The sequence below is a fragment of the Pinus tabuliformis genome, chromosome 9 (assembly GCF_031772625.1).
Source record: "Pinus tabuliformis cultivar Carrire ecotype Pingquan chromosome 9, CPIR1, whole genome shotgun sequence".
NCBI lineage: Eukaryota > Viridiplantae > Streptophyta > Pinopsida > Pinales > Pinaceae > Pinus > Pinus tabuliformis.
The window spans coordinates 436,483,864-436,493,768 of NC_142307.1; the positions used below are offsets into that span (position 1 = coordinate 436,483,864).

Consider the following 9,905-nt stretch of genomic DNA (forward strand, 5'->3'; position numbering starts at 1 on the left):
CTACATAATTTTTTTATGTGATTTTTACCAAAAGATTTCTCATATTCAAGATATGGATGACAAAATTAGGAAATTACAATTCTCCATGGAATGGCCATAAACTCCCAAGCTTGCAAGTTTCTAAGATGAAGTGACTCCTCACAATTTACCACACTAATTGTTTGAAACAGGTCAACATATTTTTTCTAGATTTCTCATATTTTTAACTTGCAAATAAGCCTTATTACAATACCAAAGACCAATATCATAACTTAAAAGAACATAATACATTTCATAAGACATTTCTTTCTAATTAATCAATTCAACATATATATTAACTGGTCATCATAACTATTTAATGAAACCACATTAAAATATTAAAAAAAAAAGGTATAAACTTGCATAAAAATCTATTAAAAGTTAATCATTAGAGTTTTTTTTACCAGAAAAAAATCATAATTTCCAATATTGAAAATTATAAAATATTATAAATGTTGCATATGTATCATATGCCAAAATTGTAGTCAAAAACAAAATAGAGTTTAATGTCTCATCATATAATTACATAACATGAGTGAGCATATAAAGTATCAAAAATGGTCATGGTATGAAAATAATGTAAATCTGCGAGGCAAAATAGTGTAGAAACAAGGTAGATTGTCAAGAAAATGTTAATGTATCATGATGTCTCATCTGCAAGCTGCTGCTCTATAAAAATACCTGTGATAATACTGATAAACATCCTATCCCTGTTGTTCATGTATCATCCATCAATTGATCATGAATTTGTCGTGGGGCTTCTTTGGAAAGACAATCAGAAAGCTGGTTCCTTTCCTTTTCCTTCTAAATATTATGAGATGCAATGAAGTCAAATTTACTCATTAAAATCTGAGTAGACTGTGTATTGAACCAATTTGTAATAAGTTTGGAGTCTCCACGTATCTGAAGTCGACGCGACGCCATTGCTAGACTGTTGAGTTCAGCGAAATTATTAGTGCCCTTTAAGTGTCGATCCATCAAAATCGAAAATTAGAGGATTCACAATTCATTGGCGATTTGAACTAGCATTTCCATTATCGGATCTTCCAACACGCCATTGACCTTTATGTGGAAGGTTCAATCACATGAACACCTCCATCTGTCAATCCTACAGCAATCTGATTGGGTACATGTGGATTTGCAGCGATTACAAGTGGATAGATATGGCCACTGCACATAAGCAAAAGAGACAATGTTCTCATTCAGTGGAATCCAATTGCAACAACCAGGCTATTTCATTTAAACAATCCTAGCACTATGACCAACATAATCCTTCTCTTTGCATGATGAAGATGAAACGCATTACCTGCCCATATCTGGTATAAATGCAGAAGGAGCAATACGGCAGCGTGGCCTTAGGACTTCAGAATCAAATACACCAATAGAACCATCAAAAAAACTTGCATAGACTAGTAGACCGTCACATGAAAATGTGGCACAGGAAATATGTGCAGGCATTGGTTCCCCAGGTGTCCACTGCAATGCAAATATTTATTAACTAATCCTTCCTAAGACAATATACCTCCATCTATATCAAATAGAACCACACCATAGTTTCAAAGGTTAAAAAATCTAACAGACAAAAGCATATATAAGCAGGGCATCTTACATGGCACAAGCATTCCAATTCAAAAGCATCATAAATTGCAATTTGGCTCTCCTGCAGGCTCTCCTGCACAACTAGCAATTGAGCTTGATTAATATTATTAAACTGAACTGTCCTAACTGCGAGTGGTGATGGAAACCTTCCTGCCTGTGAATTAATGTCTTTTGATTTACACTTCTCCCATCCATTAATGTTCCAGACACAGAGCTGTCATCACAATATAGGATTTAGTCCAACGGTTTATTCCATATCGTAATGTCACCACAATATAGGATTTAGTCCAAAGGTTTTGTTTATTTCATATCGTAAATGGCGAAGGTAGATAACGTTGTTATCTCCAAAGATGATTATATACCTGTCCATCAGCACCTAAGGATGCCAAAACATTTAAATCTTTGGAAAATGCCAAGCCCGTTATTCTCTTCTGATGCCCCTTGAGTTTTATGATTACCTGTAATCAAACTCATTCAGTGGTATTCTAGTCACAGCATAAGAGATAAGGTAACAATACTACATTACAAAGAAAAATGTAAATGCACAACACCTTTCTGAGTTGAATATTGAAAATGATAATGATCGAATCCTCCATTCCAATAGCTATGATGTTATTATCAAAAGGGTTGAAAGCTAGACATGTTGCTGCTGGGGGAGGGATCATGTAGTTTTCCATGACCTGCATCAATATAGGCATCACTACAGATTTAAAATTCATACATATCAATTATTAAAATACCATCAAATTCTAAGTAAACTTCTCAGAGAACCTTTTATTCATGTAATACATGCTTTATAATGCTAAGTTGCACTGAAACGGATACGGATACGGGGTTTGAAACGGATACGACAAATTTTCAAAATATGAGGATACGATACGGCAAGGAAAGGAAAGGGCATGCATATATATATATATATATATATATATATATATATATATATATATATATATTTCATATTACCATTCATCTTTTAGAATCTAGAATCTAAAATCTATATCTAAAAATGCATAGTCATCGTCATGAATTCAACATAAACAAATCATCATCATCAATTCAGCATAAAAATTGTCATCATCATTAGTGATTATTATAACATTCAACATATTATCATCATCATTAATAATGTAATCAAAAATGCAACAGCGTTTGTGCTTTCGGGTCCAACTCCTTCAAAGAACGTGTCATGCATGGCCGATGATATCTATCTTCCTTGCATGACAACTAAAAGGCCCATGGGATCATTGGGATATTCCATCAAGACCTATGTGAACATTTCAATCTTCTCAATGTCAGCTTGGTCTTGTGACTATACGCAGGCACAAGATTGGCTAGAGAAGATTTGTTATATTGGAGGGATTTATGAAATCAAAAGCAAAATCAATGACAATTAACAAAACATTAACCAAAATGAAAATTAATCGCTCAAATAAATCTCTTTACGAAAACATTCATCAAACCCCTTTATTTGCATTTTTGAACATCTATCTTTTTCTTAGTAAGAATTTTTGATAAATATATGGAGTGTTGTTGTTTCTAAAGATTTAGAAAAGATTTTATGAGACTCTGTTTATAGTGAGTTTATTTGCAAATCTGATTTCTTCATTTTTTTTATTTATTTATGGCTATGCAAATTTTCAAGCTTTTTAACATTTTAAGGGTGGATTCTGATCACAATTTTCGTGGATCCGTTTTACCGGAAACTGATCCAAAAAAATTTAAATCCCTTGGAAACGTATCCAATTCCAAATCTAAAGTTTCCGATTTTTTGAAAAGGCACAAAAACGTTTTTACAGTGTTTCGGACAAGAATCGTATCCGTTTATGTATCGGAAACGGGGATCCGTGTTTCTGGGAAATTCTTCAGGAGTTTCGGGTAACTTAGTTATAATGTAATACTACAGAAACTCATGAATTCAACAAAACCGCATGTGCAGATAGCAGAAGAATTCCTCACCTTAAATGTTACTCTGTTGAACAAGGACACTCCCCCGCCCCAAGCAGACATTATATATGAATCATTCTTTGACAAAGCTAAGCAAGGGACAACCTCTTCCAGGCTTCTGTCACTCGTATCATTTTTCATAAGGGTGCTATCGCGTGCTTGCCAAATCTGTGGTTGAACATTTGCTTTCACCTGTAAAGTAAGTTCCAAAGATTTATTGAACTTAAATCGACAATGGAAGAGGCATTCAACTACTACGAGTGAAACCGAAGTTGAAGACACACCTTGCCAGACGGATTCAAAGCATTACATTGCCACATCCATAGCTTATGTGCAGCGTTGCTATCCAAAGCTAAGAGACAAGAGCCTGAATATGTATAAAGTAATTTAACAATCTGTACAATTCACCAAAGAAATTTACACATGTCAGTAGGAGATTTTATAGTCTGAGAGAACATGAAAATGAGTAGTTTCAATCTACTATATATAAGAAGAGAACTTGCCTTTCCCTTTGGCAGTGCATCTGTTAATCTGATAGACTTACAATGGACTGGTTCCATTACCTCAGTGAACTTCCAGTTTCTGCTCTCGTTCTCACCTGTACCCTCGTCTTGAAACCTCTGCGTGACATCGACCATCGAAGTGCTAGCAACACCATTCTGCAGTTGTGTGTTGATCATGACAGTTAGATATTTAATTAAAACAAATATTACTGAAAGTTTATCTATTACTTTATCTACTTACTAGTGTAAAAATATTCACAACCAAACATAGCCAGTCTTCTAACGAAATCACTTACCAACAATATTGCGGATGGAATTTTTTCCAATTTTTCTGCTGCACCAAGAACAAGGCCAGTTGTATTTTCTGCACCAATGATGTTTGAAAATGAAGGCTGCATTTCAGAGATGCCACAATTAGGTTTTAGCCATTATTTTCCATATATGCCCAGTGAATGTGCAATTTGGCAGCATACTTCCTTTGTTACCTTTGATTCCGGTATCACCCTTCTACCTTCTAGCATTTTTCCAAGCTTAACTCCATCTGCATTAGCTAGGATCTTGATCCCATTATCACTTGTTGTTACAGCCAACAGAGAACCTTTTTTATTGAAACAGAGGCAAGGTCTACCCTGCAGAAGGCGAGAGGACTGAATCAATTTAATACCCAATCATAATAAGGAAACATCAAAGATGTCAATTGGGTGAGTTCAACTGGCTGAGAGTAATCCAACATTCTAACATGCTAGCTCTCATCCTAAGCCAACTATTGATAGCTGACCTAGTTCACCCTCATTACCATCCGTGGAATCAAGGGGAGTGCCAAGTGGATTTCCCTGGGAAATGCATTAAGTAGAAAACCCAAAGAAAGGAAATTCAAGTAATGTAAACTCCATCACACATCCAGATCTAAATTGTTTAATGATAGCTGCCATGGTAAATGTATCCTTTTACCTGCAAGCCACCCTCAGCATCATTTGTTAACAAGATATTGATGTTATCCATATCCCAAAACTTAATTTGACACTCATCTCCAGCTGCAAGGAACCTATTTTTTGTTGTAGCAAACTTCACCACTTCTGAGGACTGCTTTTCAAAACCAAAATACCTTCGCTTGATTGCTCCATCACTTTCTTCCCACTCAACTAAGTATGACTCTCCTTCTTTGTTTGTACCACATGTGAAAAGCCTAATCCCAAAAATGATAAACTAATTAAAAGATACTCTGAAATAAGTGCTCTTGACAAGGCAGGATAAAATACCTTTTAGTAAACTATTATACTTATTATGGATTTAAACCTCCCAACATATACCCATAAAGTAGAAAAACGTGTTATACCGTGATCCATCAGCACTATAAGCCATTGCAGTACACCCATGGCAAGGAGCATCATACTCAATTTTACATGTTGGAGGATCATACAACCAGGCTTTAATTTTCCCATTTACATCTATAGAGATAATGAACTGCAATTATTCACAGAACATTATCAGACATGAAGAAAATTTTACCAGTAATAAGAATTGTATAGAAAAAGGAATTCGTTAGTAATCCTCATACTACATAAATGCTATATTCCTGTGGAAGTAGCAGAAAGACTTCTAGAAATCAAGTACCTGGATATTCACTTTATAGTGAAGACAGAGAGAATAGACAGGTGCTTCATGACCTTCAAATGTGTATTGTTTGCAGCCTGTTTCTGCATTCCATACCTGCATGATGGAAGAGTTCAGCTAACAAATGATCATAATGGTAAACATCCATGATAGTAATAGTAAAATTAGTTCAAATTGGCAAGCTTTTGTCCCACTAACTTATCATAATTCTGAATCTATACATTTATGAATTCAAGGAGCAGGTACTATATTTACCTTAATGGTCTTATCATCCCCACAAGTGATAAGGCACAACTTTCCTTGAAGGTGCACAAAGGCAATGTCATTCACACTGCCAATATGTGCATTAATCTGCAATGTTGTATTACCATTGTTACTTATAACCATGTTTCCCAAAAGAAAACCACAACAAAATGTAACCTATTTTTGAGCTAGAATACGAACCTCAAGGTGTTGTCTCAACTCCCAAGTGGCATTATAGCAATACATGTGAACTACATGCTGAGAAAATGCCACTCCTGCATGCTAGGTTATATCAATGAAGAGTTCCTAGTACCTACCGTATAGTCTTTGGTATGGTAAAAGTAGCTTTATCACAAACAAATATAAAGACCTAAAATTTAAACAATAAAACAAATGTAAATACCAATCAATGCTCCATTTGGGCTCCAAATACACCGCTTCACTGGCACAACTAATTCTTTGGAAAGAGTTGCCTGAACATAACAGTAAATAAGTATTAGTCATCCAAAACTACTGCTGTGAACAGTTAAGTATAAAAAGTATTTCTTCACCAAAATCACTTAGAACTAAAACACAATCTGATATCTAAACCTGCATAGACATTATGCGAATTGAGTTATCCCAATCTTTGAATGACTTCTGAGTTAACTTTTCACTTGATCCCACTTCCCAAATTGCAATGTCACCAACATCCGTTCCAACTGCAAAATGTTCATCCCATTAAGCAGATTTAAGTCATTTCATGATTAGAGTGCATTTAAAATAAGACTTTAGATGAAAAAATTGTGTTGACCCTAATGAAATTGAAAGAAATGGGAGTACCTAGTAAGATTGTCCGGTGTTGAGGATGAAAATCCATGCTAACAACATTTGAACCCTGGTTTAGGTTTCTCACAACTATTTTAGGAAGATCATTTTCTGAGGACTTCTCTTTAGAATGAGTTGGTCCTAAACGCCATGTCTGCAGAGAATCGAAATTGTTAAAAGGGAACAAAATACAATCAAATATTTGAAGTGAGACCAAAATTTCCAAACCACTTGAAGAATTTTGAACACTAGAAAACCTCTAGCAAAATTCAGGAGCACAAGATCTAATAGAAATGATGTTACATGCCTCATCAACCTGACTAGACCCAGGTGGTTCTATCACACGTTTGGGATCAGTTAACTGGAAAAGAAATCCACCATTGCGCGCTGGGGGAGTTCTAGGTAGTTGTAGCAAAGCACCTGAGATGGTTAAGAACAAAACATTAAAATCAAACATCTTTATCGTTCACCTTTCTCAAACTATAGGAGGAAATAAATATACTATTCAGATTCAATTATTAAGATGTAGGGGTTGTTCTTGATTTTATGCTTCAGTTCTAAACATATAGATTAGTAGACCTACGGAATATCAACTATCTAGCCTGAATTTAGACGTGGAAAGAGAGAATCTGCACCAGAAGCTACTGCAGCATGTTGTGCATCAGTGCCAGGATTTGCCAACCATCCTGCAGGACTAGGAATACGAGGACCAACTTGAGGTTGAAATAGCTGAGACCAATAAGATTAAAAGTTTATTCAAAAAGAGCTAGATACATATTTAGATCAACAAATCACTAATGCACATTTAAAAGGGGAAAAACATGAAGGGCGTATTCATGATACTAATAAAATTGGTGACTCACAACTGGCATAGGAATGGGACAAATGGCCCACATTTTTTGATTCGACCCCATAAGATGATTATTTATTGGAGATGGAGTTTCGTCTCCATTTGAAGCTGCACAGGTGTGATCATCAAACAATGTTCTGATATCGGGACTAGGTTGAGGATTTTTGCAAAGAGTATGCTGCCAATTAAGACTGAACAAAAGCACATGCACATAGAAATGTATCAGATTGTTGTTAGAAATTATAACAGAATCAGGGTGAAATATTCATGCCAAATGTCAAGAAATACTTATAAAATCCAGATACAACTAGCATCATTGTAGAGAAGTTCTCAACCTGAATCAAGAGGTCTTAATAATTAAATGAGGAGAGAGGCAGAACCTTTGATTGATGAGGGCCCTAAGCCTGCAAGCTTTAATGCTAGGAAACGCCAACTTATTGCACATTAAAGGGTTGGATTGTACAATTGAGCTAATCTCTCTAAACATAGCAACTCGTTGAGACTGTGTATCCCTATACTGCTTAAGCTGTTCGTTTTCCCTACACTTAGAATCAGAAGTTTAGGATAGACAATACGGAGAGAAGAAAATATTCAAGCAGGCAGTAAAATATAAACAGGAAAACAAACATCACCTGAAGTCTTCCAATGTAATCAGTTCTGCTATCTCTCTGTAGACTTCTTTAGAGATATTTTTGAACACTCTAAGATCATTGTTAAGTATGTTCATAGCTGAGAACCGATCTTTCCTGGAAAATAATTATCTCTTAGTGTTTTCAGATATAGAAAAACAAATAACTTTGCAAACAAAAACAGCTTGGCATTGACAAAAGTAGGAGAAGATAAGGATTAAGAGAATACTCAACATCCCCACAAACTATATGCTACAAACTATATGCTACAGTGAAATTAATAACTTATTATTAACCACCTGGTGGTGGTGATAATCAAGCCATTAATAGGGATTAGACTGACAGGTGGCATGAGGACTTGCCACATGGCCGCGTGCATCTTCTCCCATACCAACCTGAAGGGCATTCATGGCACCTTGTAGGTGCCATTAAATGGGTGCTCTCGAGGAGACCTCACCATACTGTTCATAGCCATGGACCACCGTTGTTCCTCCTCCCTTGCTCCACTGGGTTTGTCCTCCTTAGGCCCCCAAGCCTTGCTCACTCACACTTAGTGGAAGCCGCTCCTTGCTTCTGAGTTGTATTGACCTTGGCAACCTGTTTCACTTCTCCCACACTAGGCTCTCTAATTTAGCTCGTGCTCTCTACTCAGTCATTCCACCAATCTCCCCACTGATAGCTTTGCTTTGAATCGTGCCATTGCTCCCATTCGCCACTGAATGATGAGCACGAGAGGGGGAACTCGCCGCGGGGCATCCGCCTTCGTGCAACAAAGCCCAACCGAGATTAGATCTCCCCCTCCTCCTCTGCCAACATCCCAAATCCTTATGGCGCCTTCTATGGCCAATATCGTGATACCCGTAGTGGGAGGGGACGAGCTCAATTCCAAGGTGCTGGAAGGAAAGATGCTGTCACCATCTCTTCCAGTGAGGAACTCGACCCTTGGGTTGCTCCCTGAGATAACATTAGTGAGCAGCATAGAGCCACACATAAAAACAGAGGCAACTGCAACCAAGGCAAAAAGCACTTTGACCAAGATGTTGCCAACCTCCATGGCAAAGAGATGGTTGGGAGTCAGCAGGGTGCTGAAGGCAGACTTAGCGACACTCAGGCTTCATGAAGCAGACCTAGAGACTTCACTAAGCAGACCTGGAGACTGAGGACAGCATGCAACTTCGGGCAGCTCCTCTCGCACTCATCCAGCTCGAGGAAGCAGCACATCAACTGCTGAGGAGGATTGGTACGAGTACTTGTGTCTGATCGAGGAAGAACCTGCCCAAGACAATCTCTAGAATGGACACTTGGCAGGGAGGTGTCACCTTTTTGCGAGTTGGTTGCTTTTTCTGATGACTGGACAATTTCTGTTATGTTTTTGTTTTGTCCAAACTTTCCAAGTTATGTTTATGCAATGTTTGATATATTGTTGGTCAAAACTTATAACCCCTTGTGGGCTTTTTTGTTTTCATGGACTTGTTTCCCCATTGTTGGGGTAGTCAAGGCTAAATAGTCATATTTTTTTTATTAAAGATGCTCACCACTACTGAGAGCCTCTCTATAATTATATTTTGTTCCATATTAATAGAATAGTTTTACTTAGAAAAAAATAACTTATTATTAACCTAGAATTAACAATGGGGAATCAATAGAAAATTCAATATAACAAATATGTAAAGGATAAGAAATAAAAAGATAGGTTGT

General features: G+C 36.7%; 1 pseudogene across 1 annotated transcript; it reads right to left on the bottom strand.

Moving 5' to 3' along the window:
• Positions 1-616: 616 nt before the first annotated feature.
• Positions 617-9,420, bottom strand: LOC149149039 (protein TOPLESS-RELATED PROTEIN 2-like; annotated as a pseudogene). The gene is made up of 24 exons (XR_016262969.1): positions 8,603-9,420; positions 8,211-8,324; positions 7,959-8,117; positions 7,592-7,769; positions 7,364-7,457; positions 7,036-7,148; positions 6,744-6,882; positions 6,513-6,622; positions 6,325-6,394; positions 6,123-6,196; positions 5,934-6,029; positions 5,679-5,774; positions 5,401-5,528; positions 5,016-5,250; positions 4,550-4,693; positions 4,361-4,456; positions 4,065-4,220; positions 3,846-3,956; positions 3,574-3,753; positions 2,169-2,297; positions 1,980-2,075; positions 1,628-1,831; positions 1,325-1,494; positions 617-1,188 (listed from the first exon to the last, which is right to left on the bottom strand). The product of XR_016262969.1 is annotated as a protein TOPLESS-RELATED PROTEIN 2-like (transcript).
• Positions 9,421-9,905: the final 485 nt, after the last annotated feature.